General features: G+C 37.1%; 1 protein-coding gene across 3 annotated transcripts in view; it reads right to left on the bottom strand.

Annotated features, from left to right (window-relative positions):
• ADK (adenosine kinase) overlaps nt 1-22,199 on the bottom strand; it is a 647,588-nt gene that overhangs the window by 450,253 nt on the left and 175,136 nt on the right. The window lies entirely within an intron of this gene.

The raw sequence follows: 22,199 nt of genomic DNA, 5'->3' as shown, positions 1-22,199 counted from the left end.
TCTCAACCACCATAGAGGCTCATTAAGATAGATGCAATCTCTGAGACAGCCAACTCCTAAACCACAGTGTTATACAGATCAAAGTCGACTGTCTGAATTTCTCTTTGAAACTACCTAGAAATCAAAACAGTGCACAGACATTATAACTTCCATACAAATATGAAGATTAAGTTATTATAGAATCCTATTAACCAATCCTGTACACAATCCTAATTAAATTAACAATGATTAGATTTATACAAGCAAGAGGCAATGGTAAGAAGAGACAGAAAAGGATGATGATGAAGTTTAAGATTCACTTTTCCACTAGCAGGACTGACAAGAGCTTCACAAATCTTAAAGTGTCAGAGAAGAGCTAGAAATTTTTATGAATATTAACATTATAATTATCACCAAGAACCTGGCTCTCCAGCCACCCAATCTAGTGCACATCAACTTTATATACATGCATAATAAATAACATTTCACAAAGTGTTTTAAAATGAATACTATATGATGCTGACTTAACTGGCAATCATTTTGTATCCCCAAGTCCACTGTAGGGTTAGAATTTAGCATATTACAGGGTGGCTAGTTGGTGCAGTGAGTAAAGCGCCAGCCCCGGAGTCAGGAAGACCTGAGTTTGGTTCTAGCCTCAAAAACAACACCGACACAAAAAAAAACTAGCTGTGTAACCTTAGGCAAGTAACTTTAGGCCCCAATTGCCCTCCAAAAAGGAAAAAAAAAAAGAATTTAACATATTACAAAGTATTTAAATGAGGATAATAAACACTAAATATTTCCATTCATACCCCACCCCCCCAGCCTAAAAGTGCTAAACACCTAACAGGAATTTAATACATACTTGTTGAAAGGAACCAAACACAACAACTGTGCATGATACATATCTGGTTTCTTGGCACAAAAATATTGAAGCTAATATTTGAAACAATAAAATATTACATATATATTCAGAATTCTCACCTACAACCTCAACCAGCTTGGTTTTAATTTATTATCTTTGATGACAAGTAGCATTAGAGAAATTAAAAGGCAAATTCAACTCAATTCAATTCTACAAGGATGTATCATTCTATCTAAGGTGCAGTGGATAGGCACTGGAGGGTAGTTAGACCAAAGAGAAATCATGCCCCCAAGGAGCCTACATCCTAAACCTCTCTCCCCTGAGAAGAGACTAAATGCACTGTGTTAATACGAAAGCTACATAAAAATAAATACTTAAGGTAATTTCAAGGGGTGGGAAGTAATACTAACAACTTAAAAGATGAACAAAGGCTCATAGAATGACAAATCTGGTGTTGGGGAGGGGGCCCCTTCAGGCTTCAGCAGTTATCTACCTTCTATCTACCTTCACAGCAGCACCTGAACTGAACTGTGAGAGCCATTCCAGTTAAGGTGGGACAGTCTGTCTAAAAATAGAGAGGTGTGGGGCAGCCAGGTGGCGCAGTGAGTAAGAGCACTGGCCTGGAGACCCGGGATCAATTCCGGCCTCAGATTCTTGGCACCCACATAAAATAACTAGCCATGTAACCTTGAACAAGTTACTTAATCCCAATTGCTTTAAAAAAATAAAGAGAGGTGAGAAATCATATACCATGTACATTGCACAAAGTGCTTTACAAATACAGGGTGTTCCTAAAGTCTGGACACATAGGAAATCTCATTAATTAATTAAATCAATCTCATTAATATGTAAAATAGTCCCAATAGCTAATGAAAGCTTTTATTCCATATGAAATTGTCATGGCTAAATGTTGAAAATTTCATTTCTTGAAAATACGCACAGTTAATGAGATTTCCTATGTGTCCAGACTTTAGAGACATAGGGACACCCTATATTATTTCATTTGGAAGGTGGGTGCAGCAGACAGAGGGCCAGACTGACGGATGTCAGGAAGACTCATCTTCCTGAGTTCAGATCTGGCCTCAGATACTTCCTGTGTGGTTCAGGGCAAGTCACTTCACCATTTGCCTCAGTTTTCTCATCCATAAAATGAGCTGGAGAAGGAAATGACAAACCACACCAAGATCTTTTCCAAGAAAATGCCAAATGTGGTCAAGAGTCAGACACCACTGAAACAAATGGACAGCAACTATTGTTAGTTACTTTTTACAGTGAGGAAAATGAAGGCAGGAAAGAGATTAAGTGACTTGCTCAAGGTCACAGGGCTAGGATACAAATAAAGAGTTCCTGCCCTCAAGGAATTTACAATCTACCCCGTGTTTCCCCGATAATAAGACCTATCCCGAAAATAAGCCCTCCCCTTACTGTGTAAGATTCCTCTAAAATAAGCCCTCCCCCGAAAATAAGCCCGACTGAGATTGCTACTGTAGTGAAGGTGATCCCCTGCGCTACACGCTACATTACGGTACCCTCTGTATGCACCGTCCTCCCTCCCCCCCGAAACGCACGCCGCACTCAAGCTGCATCCAATCAGAGCTGCAGCAGTGAGCGCGTCATCCTGTTCTTCCCCAGTGATTTGCTTATTGAATAAAGGTACATTTTTTTGTTCACATTTACCTGTTTATTAAAATTGCTGTCAATGTTCATTAAAATAAGCCCTCCCCTGAAAATAAGCCCTCTGGTGTTTTTCTGTCCAAAAAATTTTAATAAGACAGTGTCTTATTATCAGGGAAACACAGTAATGGGGGAAGCCAATACACATAAGGAAGCTAAAAGGAATAGGTGGAGTAACTGGGAAAGCAGGAGGTACCCAGTGTGAGAGCATCTTACTAAAACCACAGAGAGGCACATGAAAAGTGGAAAGCTATCTGAAAAGTCCAGATCCAGACCTGTATAAAGGAAAGCTGGAGGATGGAGCATTCGACTCCTCCCAAAGTTGACAGCTGGATATGTAGATTTAGTGGCAAACTCCTCCCCTCATATCACTCAGTGATCTCTTCTGTCAATGGACAAATAAAAGCTCTTTGAGGGTCAGGGTTATTTGTTTTTTGTCTTTATCCCCTAGGACAGATCACAAAGGGGAGAAGATAGCAGATACTTAAAAAACACACTTGCTGAAAGAGTGAAACCTGCATTACATAAACCAAGGGAGCAGATGAGAGAGAAAAAGAGAGAGAGGCTGGGCAGTGGGGGGAATAATGTCAAGAAAACCCAAGGAAGGGAAAGTATTTAGGAAGACGTGATGGCCAATGCTATACAAAGTTTGAGAAAGAAGGAGACTGGAAAAAAAGGCCATTAAATTTAGCAATTAAAAAATCACTGGTACCCAAAGAAATTGGACAGTCATAATCTTGAAAATATATTTAACTTTTTCCCCTACAGTAGACAATTTCTGTTAAACCAATATAATTGAACCTCAGTTTCTCCAACTGAAACGGCATCATTGTTGCAATACAAAGAACATAATTGTGCACTCAAAAATATTTATTGCATTTTTATTCTGCAGAGAATTGAGATTCTTAATGGAGTTACATAGTAGTCAGCAGATTTTCACTTAGATTAGTATGATTACTTTTTAACCTCTATTAAGCACACTTACTGTTAAGTACTATAAATAGCCCAAAGGAAACATCAAGCCTCTTCCTTCAAGTAGCTACTACTTTCAAGTGGTTAATGCAAACTCATAGAGGCCAAAGTTGCTAATGACCTATTTTAGGCAAGTTTTTAAAAATGTAAAAGTGTCTATTCCTGTCAGTCTATCAATTCATTCATTTACACAGATGTTTGAAAGCATTTCTTCAGGCTAAAACTAAGGAGTCTCAAGCATGGATGAGTCATTCTCATTCCTACTCCTTAGCATAACACTTCTTGAGTCATGAATTACATTACTGGTTCCCTGAGACTAGCTATTCACATAGGATTTTTTAGTTGAAAATGTGCTTTTTTACAAAACAAAATCCCTATATTTTATATTAGAAAACTAAGTCTAGAAAAGTAAGTCAATTTGCCTACATTCACCACATAACCACAAGATCTTTTATAGTTGGAAGAGACCTCAGCGGTTGGGCTTCCCAACTACCCCTGAAATGAATCCTCAATATATTATCAAGTAGTTCTTCATTATCTGCTTGAGGACCTTCAATGAAGGGAAATTTACTCTGGCAGTCCACTCTATTTTTGGACAGCTCATATCGTTAGGAAATTGTTTTTCCCCTGACATCATGCTTAAATGTGGCTCTTTGCTATTTTTACACAATATTCCTGGTTCAACCCTTTGGATCAAAATAAAACAAATTTAATCCATTTTCCACCTCCAAGCCCTTCAAATACTTGGACATAGCTAGGTTCTTCCTTCTACTTACTGGCATATGAATGAGGCCCTATACCTTCATCATTGCCACCTTATTGATGTCCTTATTATATTGTGGCACCAAAAACTGAATTCCGTATTCCAAATGTCATCTGACAAAGAAAGGCTACCTCCCCATTGCTGAAAACTCTGCTGCTCTCAATGCAGCCCAAGTGTGCATTCACTTTTTTGGCTGCCACATCGTAAGTCAAACACACACTGCCTATGTGGTCTCCTCTGATACCCAAATCTTTTTCAGACACACTGCTATCTAATCAACACATCTCTCTTGTACTTGTGAAATTGATCTTTGGACCTAACCATCTGGACTATTCACTGTCTGCAATTATCAGCACCAATGAGCATGCCAGCTACACCTTTATCCGGAGTCACTGATGAAAATGTTGAACACCACAAGATAAAACAAAGATGCTTCCTGCACTCCAGCAGTCATTCTACTACAATGCTGACATGAATCATTCATGACTGTTGTTCAGTCAGCTGGCCAGTCAAGCAGTTCCAAATCCATCTAATTCGATTACCACCTAGTCCCTATCTCTGCCTTTTCCTCAAAAAACATGAGATACTTTTATCAAAAGCTTTGCTACAAGCAGATAAAGTATACCTGGGGGCATCCCCCTGACCTCCTACATCAGTGACACTGACCAAAAAAAAGCAAATAAGGTGATTCTAGCCTGACCCACTATGAAGGAGGCAACATGAAGTCTTTATAACCATTGCTTCTTTTCCTAACTGTTCATTAACCATCTTGTTAATAGTGAACTGGAACCCAAACACATTTTCATGAGAGGTGAGCTAAAGCCAACTCTTTCTTGGTTACTATTGCTGTTTAGTCATTTTTAGGGATGTCCTTACTCTTTGTGACCCCATTTGGGATTTTCTTGGCAATGATACTAGAGTAATTTGACATTTTCTTCTCCAGCTCATTTTACAGATGAGGAAACTGAGGCAAAAAGAGTTAAATGACTTGCCCAGGTTCACAGAGCTAGTGTCTGAGGCTATATTTGAACTCAGGTCTTCCTGACTCCAGGCTCACTTACCACTCTCCCCACTGTACCAACTAGCTACCCCGCCTTGGTCATTAGGGTACCTACAAATGTGCTTCTCTGGAACCTAGGGAAACAAGAAGGTTTAGGTAAAAGATTGGGGAAACAGCTGATGCTAAAGGGCACAAAATACATTTACTGGTCAAAGACCTAGGACATATGTAAGGAACAAAAAGTACAGTTTGACAGAAACATAGAGTACATGAAAAGGAGTAATATAAAATAAGGCTTCAAAAGTGTGTGGAAGTCAGGTTTTGAAGGGCTTCAAAGGTAGAATGAGGCACATTTTCTCCAAGCAAAATAACATTTTATTAACAGGGGCAGTACCTGCTGATGGAATAAGTCAATGACTGCCTCAGCTAGCCAAAAGGTCCTGAGATAAAGATTTAACTCATTTTTATAAGGTTAGAACAAAGAACAGAACAGCATAGGTGATATCATGGGGTTGAGTACAAGATGATTGGTTAACAAACAAAAAAAAAAACCTTCTCTCCTGTGCCTAAGAAATGTTCATTGCTTGAGTTCACCTGAAAAGTCAAGGATAGTGGCCCAGATTTCTTAGAAGAGCAGCAAACCAGACATCCTTGAAGGGCAGCTTAGTGGTGTAAACATACTGGTCTTGACTCCCTGATGTATAACTGCATTCTCCAAGGATAGCAGAATTCCTTGAGGCAATTATAGAACAGTGATGAGCAGGAGAACTGGATATCTAAACTTAACTCATTGCAGAACAGCTAAATTTCCACACTAAGTTCAAAAAAAAAAGTATGAATTGGTCAGCTATCGGACAAAATAAATTAACTTGTAAAAAGGATCACTTAAAAAATGATACAGTATAAATTTAATCTTATCAATATTGAGAAGCTGAAGAACTTAAAAAGGACAGCACACAAGATGGTGGAAGACCTTAAGAGAAAGCCAAATGAGGACAGGATAAAGGAACTGCAAAATATATATCCTGAAGAAGACAAGTCTTAGAGAAGATATGATAGTTACACTTCAAGTATTTCAAGGGCTGTGTCTGCAAGTGGATTAAATGCATTCTGCTTGACCACAGAAGGCAAAACAAGGAGCAATGAGTGAAAGCTGCAAAGAAGTAAATTTAGCCTTGATAAAAGGCAAAACTTTCTAAGGATCAAAGCTATCCAAAAGTGCAATGCACTGCCTGGAGAGGCAGTAGGTTTCCCTTCACTAGAAGCCTTTAAAGGCTGGATGATCACCTGTCATGATGTCAAGAGGATTCTAATTCATATTCTTGTTGGATAAAATGGCCCCTGGGAACCCTCTCAACATCAAGGTTCTTATCTCAAATAGACCTCAAGGTCTGGTTTGCTCCATCTCCTAGGAAGACTATACAAAAGGAAAAAGGCTTAAGCAACAAAAAAAGAGTCTTAGATCCAGGGTCAGGGCCTTCAATTCAATTTAACTCAAACATTTATTAAGCACCTGCTATCTTGGAAGAACTGGATATCTTGTTAGCATGGATGCCCTTCCCAAGAATCAAGCTATCAGCCTATGCATGGGCCTGTGTTGGAAGATAAGAAACTGAACTAGAAAATGATCCCTTCTAGTCCTAAATTATAATTAACTGTAGAATAACCAGTTCTCCACAACACTTGTTAGCAAATTTAAGCCTTCCTATGGAGGGAAAGAGACAAATGAAATTCATGTTCTTGAATTGCTCATCCTGGGCAAAGAAAAGAAACCAGTTTGACAAAACAATTGAAGAACTTTCAAAGTATTCATAAGGAAAGGCAGAGAAGGAGGATACCAAAAGATGGAAAAAAAAAAAGCACACCATTTTGGAAGTCAGGAAAACTAGATTTGAATCCAGGCTCTCCAAGTCACAACAAATAGACTTTGTATTTTTTCCCCCAATTACATGTCAAAACAATTTTTAGCATGTATTTTTACTAGATTTTGAGTTCCAAATTTTTCTCCTTCCCTCCCTTCTTCCTAAAATAGTAGGCAATTTGATGTAGGCTACACATGGGCTATCATGTAAAATATATTTCCATACTAGTCACAGTTGTGAAAGAAGAAATGGATCACAAAAGGATAAAATCACAAAAAAAGGATAAAGTGGGAAAAAATGCTTCAATCTGCATTCAGAGTCCATCAATTCTTTAACTAGATACAGAAAGCATTTTCCTTCTTGAGTCCTTTGTACTTGTCTTGGATCACTGTCTTGCTGAGAAGAGGTGAGTCATCCATAATTGATCATCACTCAATGTTGTTGATATTATGTACTATGTTTTCTTGGTTCTGCACATTACACTTTGCATCAGTGCATACATGTCTTTCCAGGTTTTCCTGAAATCTGCCTGTTCATCACTTCTTATTGCACAACAGTATTCCATTACATGCATATATCATAGCTTATTTAATCATTCCCCAATTGATGGGCAACCCCTCAATTTAACAAATTGTATAAGTCACTTAATGCCTGTGGTCTCAATTTCCTCATATCTAAAAGAATTGTTTTGTAAATAATTACATATTCTTGATGTAGCTTTTTTTAATCACGTTCATTTACAGAAAACAAAAAGCATCAAGAATGCATTTTTTGAAAATAAAATGGGGAAAAGAGCTGAAACAGATGACCTCTCTAAAGTCTCTTCTAGCTCTAAACTATAAAATCATTAATTTGACTTTCCAGGTTAGGAGAAAAATAAAAATAAAATAAAATGATGCTATAAATAAACCTAACACTAGACTCTGTCTGGGCCAACTGCTCCCACGCTGTCACAGGAGTAAAAGAAGCAGGACAGACCATACACAGCAATAGTCCACATATCTCTGGATACCAGCAACAAAAATCTTGCCTAATCTATACATTGTTCATTCATAAAGCAATCCCTCTATGTCTGACTCCTTGGTTCTAGTGTCCCAGTAACCCTTACTAGATATCTGCTGTTGGAAAAAACCTACAATGAGTTCCTATTGCAAATCTATTCAAACTGACCTCACTGGCCTGAAATAGCTTGTAGCAAGATCTTGCCACAGAACCAAATATAAATATCATTACACAATCTCTTAAAAGCCAAAGCCTATTGACTGTGTGATCTGGGCTAAGTCACTTAACCTCAGTTTTCCCTTCTGCAAAATAAGGGATTAAACTAGATGGTCACTAAGGTCCCTTCCAGGCTGGCTGTGTGTTTTTATAGTCCTTTTCCATGGTCCTGTCAAAACTCAAAAGTTTTAAGCAATGTATAAACTACTGAGCTACTTACAAAATGATCTTAATGGATGATAAAAACAAAAAATATATGAACTATTTTTACTTTTGAAAGCACAAACTTGTTTAAGAACATGGATTTCATATTATTCTCACTGGAACAAATGAAGAGCACTCAAGTGAGGATAAGGATTTGTACTTTGGGAGCCATAACACAAAAAGAAAACTGCCTGGCTGACCGAAAAAAGGTCGTCCCCACAGCTGGACTGCCCTCTCTTCTTCCCTCAGCCTCTCGAAATCTTCAGTGTCCAACAACACCATTCCCTAAGCACTGTCTTTCCTGATTCCTTCTGTTCTTTTCCATTTCTCCACTTAACTTGGATTTTCTCATCTGTAGACTGGTTATCATATATAACACATCAGTTATCAGGTAAGCTCCTTGAAGGCAAGGACTTTTTTAATATATTGTAAGTTTTCGCATTAGCAAAGCACTCAAAAACACAGTTTACATTCGTTTGGCTTTTGCAGATAGAAAGGCTTCTGCTTTCTTGAGTCAACATTTAATCAGCATCAACATAGTATTCTTACCTAAGGCATACCTGTCTTTAAAATACATAAACCAGCTCTCCCTTGTTCTGAATTTTTCATCCTTTGATGATTCACCAGTTGTCATATGTCAAAAAGCCTCAAAGACATTTGTAAACAAACTCAAAAGCATACAATGGAGTTTGATCTTAAATCCACAATGAACCGTCTTCAAATAAATGTTTGTGGAATTGAATTCCCCTCAGTCACAAGGCCTACATGTTTCCTTATAGGAACTGGTTGTAAACATTAACAAAGCTTTGCTTTTTCTCTTCATCAGCCATTTTGGAGGAAATTTCCATTTGCTAAGCATACAAGAGAATCAATTTCCTCACTTTACAATTCCAGAATACTAGGTTACATTGCTACTACATTCTTTCTCATCCATTCTCCTGGTTCCCTCCCCTGTGCTACTGTGTACTGCACTATTCCAATGGCCTGAGAAAACCTGAAGAGAGACTATGTCCAAATCACTATGAAGGAAGAGTGATAAAGGTGGGGAAGGGCTGGGGCGGCATGATGCTTGGGGAAAGCACTGGACCTTACTTAGGAATTAAGGCTGCTAAATGATAGCTTATACTACCAGTTCTTTGCACTGGAAAAATCTTTAGCATTCATTTATACTTCTGATGATTATTGTAATTTTAGAGTTAGAACAGATCTTAGAAATCATGTAAGTCAATTCATTTTACAGAGAAAGTAGAAGTTATTACTTTCTCAAAGTCACATACCATCATTCCTTTCATTACTTTCCTAAAAACAGGATTATAAATGAGGCAAAGCAGATAACTGTTATCCTCCCTCATTTCATAAAGAAATTGAGCTCAAACTGCTTAAATTGCCTTGATGTAATAATCTGATTATAACTGAGTGGAGAGAAGAAAACATAGGAAAGAAACGTTTTGGCAACAGAAATAACAAGTTCTGACAACTGAATAGACACTAGGTGTTAAGTGAAGTGGGAATGACCCTGAGTTTGGGAACTTTCTTGACTGGAAGGGTGAAAGTTCCTTTAACAATAATAGTGAAGCTTATACCACTACTAAGTTTGTATCACAAAGAAAGTTTTTTTTAAAAGGAGAATAATTTATTTGTACAAAAATATTTATAGCAGCTCTTTTTATAGTGGCAAAGAATTGGAAATTGAGGGGCTGCCCTTCAAGTGGGAAATGGCTGAACAAGTTGTGGCATATATGGATAATTACAATTGTGCAATAAGAAATGATGAGTAAGATGCTTTCAGAAAAACCTGGAAAGATTTGTGAACTGATAACAGAGTGGAGTATACAGAACCAGGAGACCATTGTACAAAGTAACAGCAATGCTGTATGATGATCAACTGTGAATAACTTAGCTATTCTCAGTAATTCAATGATTCAAGACAACCCCAAAGGATTCGTGATAAAAAATGCTATCCACCTCCAGAGAAAGAACAGATGGAGTCTGAATACATAATCACAGCATACAATTTTTCACTTTATTTTTTCCATGATTTTTTTTGGTCTGTATTTTCTTTCATGATATGACCAACATGGAAATGTTTTGCATGATTGCACATGTATAACATATATCAAATTGCCTGCTGTCTCACAGAAGAAGGAGGGGAGTGAGGAAGAGAATTTGAAACTCGAAATTTTAAAAAATGAATGCTAAAAATTATTTTTACATATAACTAAAAATATTTTTCCAAAAAAATAGTGAAGTTTAGGAAATGGAAACATGTGGGGGAGATAGATAAAGTGTTCTGTTTGCAGTATGGAGGGTTTAGGATATCCATGAGATATCTAGTTCAAAACATCCAAGAGAAAATTGGTGAAGTGGATCTAGAGCTCCCAGGCTTTGGACTGAGTCCAAGTTTTACAGAATAAATCCTTTTATTAAGGGGATTTGTCCTGTGAAGTTTGGATTCAGTTAACAATCATGGTCACTCTTCTCCTTTCTTAATCTGTTATTTCTAGGGAAGAAGTCATGAAGATGACTTGACTCATTAACTGATTAGCAACCACTATTTCATGATCATATTAGCAACTAACTATACTTCCCATGACAATACTAAGATGGGGGTGATATGAGAGGAAGCAAGAGAGAGTATGGAGGGGAAAAAAATGACATAATATGGAAAGAGACTAGATATGGGGGCTGAAGAAGAAATAAGAGTGATCCCAAGGATGTGAACTTAAATGAATAGAAGGCTAATAATACATGGAAAACAGATGGGGACGTGGATTTAGAAAGAAATATATTGCATTTGGACATAATAAGCTTCAGGTCCAAGGAGGAGACATCCAGTAGGCAGTTGATAATGTGAGATTGTAGTTCAAGAGAGAGATTAGGGTTGGATATGGAGATTTTGAAGTCATCAGAAGATATTATCATTGCATCAATGAAGACTGATAACAAAATGGAGAAGTAAAAGAGAGCAGGCCTGGGAGAAAGCTATGGTGAATGACAATCATAAGGGATGGAAGAAGAATGATGCTTAATCGACAATATTAATCATACAGAAAAGACTTTGGGAGGAAAAAAATTATTTCGAAGTCTGTCAGAGGAATTGGAATAATCTGCTTGGGCCCAAAGAGCTTTAAGTTATGAAAGACAAATTTACATTTGACAAAATGAAAAGCTTCCTTTGGATTAGAGCTGTCCAAACCTGGAATGGGCTGCTTCAAGAAGTAGTAGGTTTGCCTTCAAAAAGAGAGGCTGGAGGACTCCTTAGGAATGTTGTAAAGGAAGTTTTTGTTAAATTATATCTTGGAGTAAATGGCTCTAAGGTGAACTTTGAACTCAGACTCTGTGAAATTCCATACAAGTCAATTATGGGGAAATTTTATTTTACATGTAACATTCAGAATTGCCAAAGACACTAGTAATACTTCTTTATGCAAATAACTACATAAATTTCAACAGAATTATATTAAGTACAGCAAACAAATTATCTCTGCATCACAACAGAAATATATTTGGGATAAATAAAATCTTACATGTTAAATCCTTGCAAGTAATTTCACTTTAATAATGCACTTTGTTTCTATTCAGAACAAATATGTGGGTAGGGGATTGGGGGGCGGGGAGGGTGTTAATCAATAGTTTCCTCAAGAAAGTGACATGATGTCAACTGGTCCTCAAACTACAATTTCAGTACATTCTAAATATTAGAAAGAAAAAATGTTATAAAAAATCAAGATAATGGCTTTAAAATATACCTGGTATGATTAAATGACATATTTCCTGCTTTACCCAACTTGGAACCTTTTGAGAATAATTGTTTTTGGTAACTTCAAAAAGAATTAAAATAAAGGCGAAAAAAACTAAAGGACTAAGCAGCCGGCCAGAAATATTGGGGCATAAAGTTATAATAGATATAATATTGGCTATAAATTTGAGTTTTAACTATGCCAATTATAAACTTCATGACCATCAGAAGTCACATAGGCTTTTTCAGTCTCAATTTCCTAAACTATGTAATACAAATAATAATATACCTGCCTTACCTATCTAAAAGCAGCTTGTCATGGCTAAAATAAAAATAAATGCAAATGTTTTATAACTGTAAAATGTTACACAAAATCTAACATAGCATTACTATTATTACAAGTATCATCACAGCAGATTTGGTTATATAAGTCCAATCACATTACACACACACACACACACACACACACACACACACAAAACAGTAAAAACCTAATATATTGTGGATGACTTCAAGGAAGGTGATAGTCTAGTTGCAAAAGGCCATCATCATCATATATATTTTCAACAACTCATTTAAACAACATTTTAAGGTTTGGAAACCATAAATCTCTTAATAACACTGTGAGCAAAGTTGGGCATGTATTATTAGCCCTATTTTATAAATGAGAAAGCTGCAGTTATGAGAGGTCAGGTGACTTGCCCATGACTATATGGCAAAAGGAAATCTGAGGCAGGATGTGAACCCTAAGTCTCGAGGGCTCTATCCACTACAACAACATTCAGTTTAGGAGAGAAAAGGCTCAAGTGAATTTTAACAGGTAAGTTATTGAAAATATTATATGTGTGTATATAAGTATGTATACACACACACGCACGTGTGCAATATTTGCTATTTTGGAAAATACCATTTGAGGCAATGCTTTTTCTTAAAACCATATATCGGCCTAAACTACGTACAAAAAGTCATATTTTAGTAGGTGAAAAACACATTTTAATGATGAATACATGCAATATTTTCTAATAAAGATTTATGGTAATTGAGAAATTAATGTTATATTTAAAATACACTACTGAATATTATATACAGCAATAAAGTATTTTAATTAAAAAAGGAATTTAAACTGTACTTAATCATTCATCTCTTGTTTGTTGCCAACTCTTTTCCATTCTTCACAAACACATGAAGCAGTTTATACTATTTCCCCAAACAATGAAATCATTTATCATCATTTCAGTATATTTATTGGTATCCTTTAAAGATAATTCATATTCCCAAACACAGATTAATTATGAAAATCTTGCATGAGCAAAATCTGCACATTCCAGCCAAGTCTAAATACAGCTACGACAAGAAAAGGTTGGATATACATCAAGTATCTATGGAAAACTCTGAAAATAGAAATCAATTAAAAAAACATACAATTTTAAACTAATCCATAAACAAATTTAAACTAATCCATTTTCATTTATCACAGATTATGCATCAATACTTATATATCCATTTAACAACGAAATCCAAAACTATGTTTCCCATAACTATGTTTTAAATGGCCAGAAGCACCAGTAAGGAAGAACAAAATTGGTATTTTATGCAAAACCAAGAATCAACAACAAAACATAGCAAAAATTATTTCCTAGTAAAAATAACTGTTAAATCACACCTCTGGCCCAACAAAATTAGCTCCATTCAAAAGGACCATCTTAAAAACCAATTTATTAATTGTATTTAAATTTGTAAATGTATTGACTTTTGAAAGGACTACAGGGAAAATAGGAAAGGTCACTATAATTTCTTAGAATCTACTACAATTTCTGAAGCCTCCATAACCTCAGTCTTAATGCCACACACAACTGTTTTCATTTTTCCTAGGAATTACTGTAGACTCAGAAAGTCAACTAAGACAACTGAGAGGGTGGAAAGGTTAGCAAGGCAGCAACTGCCATGAACAGCTTTGAGGAACAAGGCACCTGAGGTAGTGATAAGCCCCTGGAATATGTGGTGTCAAATGTTCATAGGATTCTGGATCTAAAGTAGAAGGCGATTTTAGAGGTCATCACCTCCAACCTTCTCATTCTGTAAAGTAAGGAACTAAGGCTTAGCAGGTTTAAATGATTTGTCTGAGGCCACAAAGATAGTAAATGGCTGAGCAAGGATTCAGAGTCAGGTCCTCTGAAGACAAATGCAGTGTATTTTCCATGGCAAGTCACTGCCCCATTCTCAGTGTGAGTAAGAGGAGAAAGGAGAGAGGTAGAACGTGGTTTTTGCAAAGAAGCATCATGTGCACACAGTTCAGGTGACCCAGTGACTTTGGATGTTTTCCCTGGAAGTTTGTTGAGCACCAGGCCCTATTACTATGAGGACCTAACAGAGAATGTCAAAGTGATTTGGCAAGTTGATATAACATGGAAGGAGCACAGGAATTAAAAGTTAGAAGACTGGCTTAGATCCTAACTACTTGCACCTGTATGATCTCAGGCACCTCAGGTGTCTTTGAGACAATATCTCTATCTATAAATTAAGATGGTAGGACTAGATAACTGTTAAGGTTGCTTACAGCTCTAATTTCCATGATTCTAAGTCTTCAGTAAGTTAGAAGATGATATTATTGCTGCAGGCCAAGTGTTGAATGCCCAATTCATGATGCCACAGACCTCACCAAGTTACTCACATGCCTCTTCCGCAATGAACATCAGGCATCAGAATCCATAGGACTCATAAGCTTCAAGACTTATTTCAGAACACATGAAACAAGTCATCAAAAATCTATTTTTAGTAGCTAGATAAGCCAGCCATAACTATGAAGTGACAGACAGTCTTTGTTAACAAGTGATGCTGCAATTTCATTGACTCTAACAAATATGGGCAAAAGAAATTACAATTTCTGTGGACATGATGGAGAGATGCATTCTAGGCCATATAATGTAATCAATGGGATTCAGAAGTGATTAAAAGATTGGACCCAATATGATTAATATCAACTTGGAAGAGGTCTTTGGTCATAAAGGCCCAGGGCCCTATGTTTGATCCTGTACTGTTGCAATGATGCATGTAAAGGCACAGATGGCATAAAATTTGCAAAGGACACAAAACTAGGAGAGAAACCCAGGATACTGGCTGATAGAGTCATGATCCAAAAAGATGTAGATGGGTAAAAATGTTGAGCCAAATCTAATAAAATGAAATTTAATAGGAATAAATGTAAAGCTGTTACATTTGGGTTCAAAACAAATCTTCACAAGTACAAAGCAAGGGAGATGCCTCTACATATTTCATTTGATAAAGATCTTTGAGTTTTAGTGGATTATCAGCTCAATAAGTTAGCAATCAACAAAAGCTAAAGAAATCATACACTGAATTGAGAAGCACAGCATACAAGAATGGGAAGTTGACAATCCTAATAGATCTAATTAGATCTAATAGACTGAAAATGAAACTAAAGGTAGAATACTGTGTTCAGCTATGGGCACCAAGTTTTAGAAGATACATTGATAAAATGGAAAGCAATATGGAAAGAGCAATCAGGGTTTTTATGGTTTTCTAACTCATACTGAGGATCCACTCAAGGAAAAGGATGAGTTTAACTTAAAGAGGAGACTTAGCAGAAAAGATCACTGTGTTTCAATCATACATGCCAGCTCTATGATCTATGATCCTATGATAATAAGTATTTCAAGGCCAGTCATGTGAAAAAGGAGTAAGACTTTGAATTATTCTGCTAAAGCCTGAGGATAAAATTAGGAACAATGGAGGAATTTGTGAAAAAGTAAATTTAAGCCTGATGTAAGAAAAAACTTTCTGACAATTAAAACTAACCAAAAGTAGGGTAGGTAGGAAGAAGGGAATATTGGATCTCTCCTCAATAAAAGTATTCAAGCAAAAGCTGGGTAACTGTCACTTTTGGAGTATGTTAAGGGATCTGTTTTTCAACTCTGGTTGAACTAGATGACCTCTGAAGTGGCTTTCAATTCTGAAGCTCTGTGGTTCTCATTTTTGCCAATATTTGCTTTCAGAAGGATTAAGAAAAATAGCACATGATCATGCTGAATCATAAAACATCCACTCAGTTATCTCCTACCTACCTCAATGCAACTGTATTAAATAATATTAATCAACTTTGAGGAGATTAATAGTTAATCTATTATTTTAAAGAACAACCCATAAAATAAAACAAGGTCCCCCAATTTCTTTCTTGAGTGTCCATGGAAAGAAGGTATCTCAATGACCTTTAAGGTATCTTAGAATTCTAAATGCTATGGTCTGTGGATTCATTATCCCTTAATATACCAATGCTTTCAAAGTAATATATAACTGACTTACCCATATTTCAAAACATAAACTAATCTGCTGCCCAGGCTCCCACCACCCACTGTCTGAGACAGTGGCACCACCTAGTGACTGAAGAAAGAAGCTAGTCACCCTACTGGCTCTTTCCCATTATTCTTCCTTCAAGGGAGACCCTTCCTGACCCTTCCTTTCCTCTTTCACAAGTCATAATTCAATTATTCAATGTGAGACAATTTAATTTCTCCCATATATATATATATATACATATATATATATATACACCAATCCTCCTTAACAAGTATCTCCATGAACTTCTGATAATCCATTATGTTCTCTCTTCACTCCATCTGTGAGCCAAAAGGTAGTGAGCCACTTGCATCAAGATGCTAACAAAGAAGTCATAGTATTTGAAAAGAAATTAAACATAATAGTCAGTCATTAAACTCTTATGTCCTTGAAAGTACCCCAAATCCTGTCCAGAACTTTAAAAAAAAAGAATCTATTCTATCTCCCCAATGTTCTCTAATTAAACCTGTTCTTTATTAAGCATAATCATTGAAAATAAATAGGGAGAGAGATGGTTTTAGGAGAAATGGAATATATTTCTAATTTAATTATATTTGGGGCTCTTTTTTTAGTTCTTCCCAATTACTAACATTAAATATAATTTTCTACTATTTTTCATTGCAAACTCCTACCTCAATGCTTCATCTGACTATAAAGGTAAATAGAGAACAATTTCTAGAAGGTCATAACAAATGGGAAAGGTAGAGAAGGGGTGCAGAAATAAATTATATGCCTGTTGTCCATGTATATAACTCAGAAGAGTATAAAATCAGAAGGATGGACACCAAGTGATTAACTTTTCTGGCTAATGCATTTCAGGACAGCCATTTCCAAAAGCTTAGAGAAACTGTGATCTGCATTTGTGGAAGTTATAATCATCCTGAGGAATACTGGATTCCTTGAACTACTTCACTAAAAAATGGTCAACAATCCAATCATATTTTTAAGTACGTTTTTGTGGACTAGACTGGGAACCAAAATACCACATGAAGGGAAAATAAAATTCAGTGAACATTAGAAGGTAACCTATTTATATGTTGGGTGATTCCTACATTTCTTATCATTCCTTGTAACCAACCATTCATATCTTGTCCTGAAAATGAGGTCTATTCCAGAATGTCCAAGAGAAGATAACATGGGACATCTGGGACTCAAAATCTGCTGATTAAATGGACACTGGAAGGGGTTACTAGAAATACAAAGAGAATTGATGTTAATTAATATTGATAATAATTATATTGCTTTGATTTTTTTTGTTTGTTTCATAGTGTTTATGCTTAAGTTTGTCTTGGTTTACCTTGGTGACATGTAAATCTCCCTTCTCAAAATTAGGCCACTGTGAGTCCTCTAAGCAGTCTGATAAGTAACCTGACTTGTGTAATTCTGATTACAAATATATGAAAACTCTTATAGATTTGGTTTGTAGATAAGTGATCCCTGGGGACAGTGGACTGCCACTCCCCCATGAATCAAAAGGGAGAAATTGAGGGGATTAGAACAGCAAGTGGTTAACTGTGGAAATCAAGTGAACCACATTGACTCCATCTTGTGACTGACTCAATTCTGAAGCTAGCTCAGCTCCCTTTTAATTCAATTATGGGTTTAGTCCAACTTCTGTCTTGTGAGAAAACTTTATTTAATTGTGAGAATTGGGAGAAAACCTTATTGTATTGTTTGAACCTAGCCCTGAATGGCTGGGGAAACTGAACTCCCTCTACCTGCTGTTAGAGATCCTTAAAAAAGGATTTAGGGTTATGATCATCAGAAACTCAGATTCAAAGGCTGATGAAAGGGGTTTTCTCACAACTGTACATCTCAACTAACTCATATGACTTATTGAAAGCTGGCTCTATATTGGTTAATCAATTCAAGGAATTATGCCACTTACCCCTCCCAACTTGGAAAGTCCCTAATATTTTCTCCAATTAGAACTCAGATTACCTAATATATCCTGATTAATTATTTTCCTTTGACCAATTGCTCTTATATGATTGTTTTTAACATATAAAAGTCTGTCTCCCCTTGTATTCAGGGTCCAATGCCAAAGCTAAGGAGGGTTACTGGTCTCAATTGTTTAGGCAATTGGCATACATTGCTTAACAAATCAAAATGTTTACAAGCTCAAACCTTTGTTTCCTCATTCATTTTATCTTTCACCGGCCACAGTAAGGGAAGTTCCAGAAAGACACCATGGTACTGTGTATAGGGTGGGAAAAGGGAACAACTTAGATTTAGAACCCACTACCCAGTTCTGGGTCACAGATCTAGGGCAGACTGAGAAGATAATCTATGCCCAAGGGGGGTGATCCCTGATAGGGAGGTGCTGGGCAGTAGGCCAAGAAGCAAAAGGAATGATCCAGCTCAGAGTCTAGGATCAGAGTGAGATCTCAGTGCCAGCTTCTAGCCTAATATGAAGCTTGCAAAGGAAAAACCAGGACAAGAATCAAAGATCAAAGTAAAGACTAGAGTTCTATTCCTCAATGCCTGATAAGGCCTGAGTCCAGCAGTATTCAGTGCTGCCCAATCCCAAACCCAGGTCAGGAACTTGCAGAGCTCAAACCAGGGAGGTAGCCATCAGTCTTTGCCCAGGATCAGATAACTTCAGGAGCACTGAAAAATTGCAGGTTCCCAGTCTGCCCCTGAGATCTTGGAACCATACAACACTAAACATTCCAAAAAAACAGAAACAAAACAAGCTGTCTTAACATCAAGTTATTAACAGTCTTAACATCAAGAATGAAGTTAGGAAGCAAGTTGAAAGAATGAGCAAACAAAAAAGAATACTGTTATGGGAGCAGAGACATTCAAGACATAAACTGAAGAAGAAAATGACTCCAAAACACCTACAAGCAACTTCAGCACAAGATTCAACTAAAATTCCTGGAATTAAGAGAAATATAAAAAGGTAAATAGAATAAGATGCTAAACAGGATAAACTGCTTATATTCAATTATAGGGACTGATACATGTGTCCCCTCTGAAAGTTATCATCATGAGGAGTCACAGAGGAAATAGAGGAAATTTAATTAGGCAAGCCTGAGAAAGTCTCTCTTATGTCTTGATGACAGACAGAGGGGGGAAAGCAATACAATGAGGGAAAGGGGAAAAAAAGAGACGGGGGAAAATTACCTCAAAATCAGCAAGAGCAAGTGAACATCTATACAAACAAAGAGGAGGGGGTGAAGGCAGCAGCTGACACTTGAACCTCACTTTTATCTAAACTAGTCAAAAACAAACATCCCCCTCTCCCCCTTCCCCAACTCAATTAACTCCAGTGGCTTCCTAGGGCCTCCAGAATCAGATATAAATCCTTCTGTTTTGCACTGAAAGCCCTTTCCAATCCAGCCCCTTTCTGGCCTTGTTATACTTTGCTCCCCTTCACAGATTCAGCCTGGCCCCACTGGCCTACCTGCTGAGGCTCAAACACACTTCGATGACCATTTCCCCATCTCTGCCCTGGCTGTTCCTCAGGTCTGGAATCCTCTCCCTCTCTACCTCAACCTCATGGTTTCTTTCCCTGGCTTTCATCAAAATACTGCTAAAACACCAACTTCTGTGAGAGGTCTCTCCAGATCATCCTTGCCCCCCAACTGCTAGCGCCTTCCCTTCACTGTACAAATGTCTTGTACTCACAGGCATCTGCGCGTTGCCTCCCCATTAGCCTGTCAGATCCTTGAAGGCGGGGAAGGAGGTTTTGCCTTTCTTTGTACCCTCAAGACTTAGTGTCATGCTTGGCACATATTGAGTGCTTTACAAGCGTTGCTGATAAAGATAACAGAGACAACTTTGCTGACCCTGATCATTATTAGCAAATGAGGCATAAAAATGAGAGATATGTGGTCATCAAAGATGTTTGCAACTGTCTACCATCCTCGCCAGTGCAAAGTCCAAATGAAAGCAGAATGCCCTCAGGAGGATGAGATCATCTAGATGGGCTGCAGTCTGTATCACTCACAGATGAACCTAAATCTATATGATCATACCTCCACGGGGGGGGGGAGAAGTGAAGAGGAGAGACTGTATTATTTTTTACAACTAACTCGTTGTTGACTTCCACTGATTAGTATTACGGGAAGGACAGAAAATAAAAAATTAAGCATTTCAGCAAGGAAAAATCTGTGTATAAAAATATTCATGGGATAGTGAGTTTAAGAATCCAAAGATTAAATCATTTTAAATAGCATTTAACCAACCTTTCCAAACTCTTTATTAAATGTTTATGTATGACAACAATTGAGGGAATAACAAGAACCACATATTATGTTTTTAGCCAAACAACACCAAGACTTTTCTTCTACTCTGGTTTTGAAAATAAAAAGGAAATAAATTTGTTCATGAAGGAAAAAAGTTGGACATCACAGTCCATCTTAAGAATAAAATATTCTGTACTCTAATGTTCTTAGGTCATTTATTCCATTGTTTTGAAGGCTTCCATTACCAATTTACTCACTAAACTACAACCTATCCTGTGATTCATTTCAAAACACTAAGATTTATTGATAGATGTCATATAAGCCTTTTGTACAAAGACAACTCAAAGTCACATCAACTGAGCGAATCAATCCCCTTGGCCAATCAAGTCTCAAGGAGAGTTTTAGTACCTCTCAAGGGAAAAAACTAGCCTAACATGTAAGTATGGCAGAGCTCTAGGAAATACTGCTCATATCACACTAAACAAAAGGAATGTTCTTTCCTAACAGATGTGAATTGACCCAGCCTCCTTACTACTCAAAGCCTCAGTCTATTACTAAGACAGGTGGTTTTCATTTACCTTTGAAATTCTCCCTCTCATTTTCTGGAGAGTAGCTTCAAAGTCATATAGCTGCAAGGTTAACAGAAATCAAGGATGTCCTAGAACACCTCCCTCCCTTTCACCTCCTAAGAGCGCTCCTCTGTATGGGAATTACAGGGTAAGTAAAACAATTCAGCTGATGAGAAGGTGGCCTAAACAGTGCAGACTTCCTTTGCTTTTACAGTTTTAGATGCAGAGCTTGCCAAGTGGCTGCCAGAGCCTTGACCCACTCTTCTAGCACTCTGAACTTACACTGTGGAATGTCATGGGCAGCTTATGACATTAATTTCTCCATGATATTGGAAGAGCAATGGACACAACATAACTGCATCTACAGACAAGTGAGAAGTGATAGGCAACTGTGGGCTTAGGATTAAGGAAGAATACAGAACAGTTCTCTCTTCCCTTCACTATAATCCTTCTAAGTAAAAAGCTATTAAGTAATTTAAGGCAGCTATCATGACCTCACTAAATCTCTCTTTAGACTAAACATCCCCCAGTTACTTCAACCTATGCTCAAATGGCATCATCTCTAGCACTTTTCTCACCATCCTAGCTGCCATACTCTGTAGTATTGGCTGTTGTTAAGAAATTCCTAGATATTTTTCCACTTGATCAACATCTCTCCTACGTGGTACCTATAAGTGCTATTCTCCAATTCTAAGAGGAAGTACAGCACAATGGAAAGAACGGAAAGAACACAACTTGGAGACAGGAACACCTGGGCACAAATCTTGTCTCTGATTTTTACTCAGCTCTATGACTACTTGATTTCTCT

This window comes from Petaurus breviceps, unplaced genomic scaffold, assembly GCF_028583685.1.
Source record: "Petaurus breviceps papuanus isolate PSGF00001 unplaced genomic scaffold, PetGlider_PUasm1.0 90762, whole genome shotgun sequence".
In the NCBI taxonomy this organism is placed as follows: Eukaryota; Metazoa; Chordata; class Mammalia; order Diprotodontia; family Petauridae; genus Petaurus; species Petaurus breviceps.
Note: the sequence above shows the minus strand (reverse complement) of the source record. Positions and strands in the feature narration are given on the sequence as shown.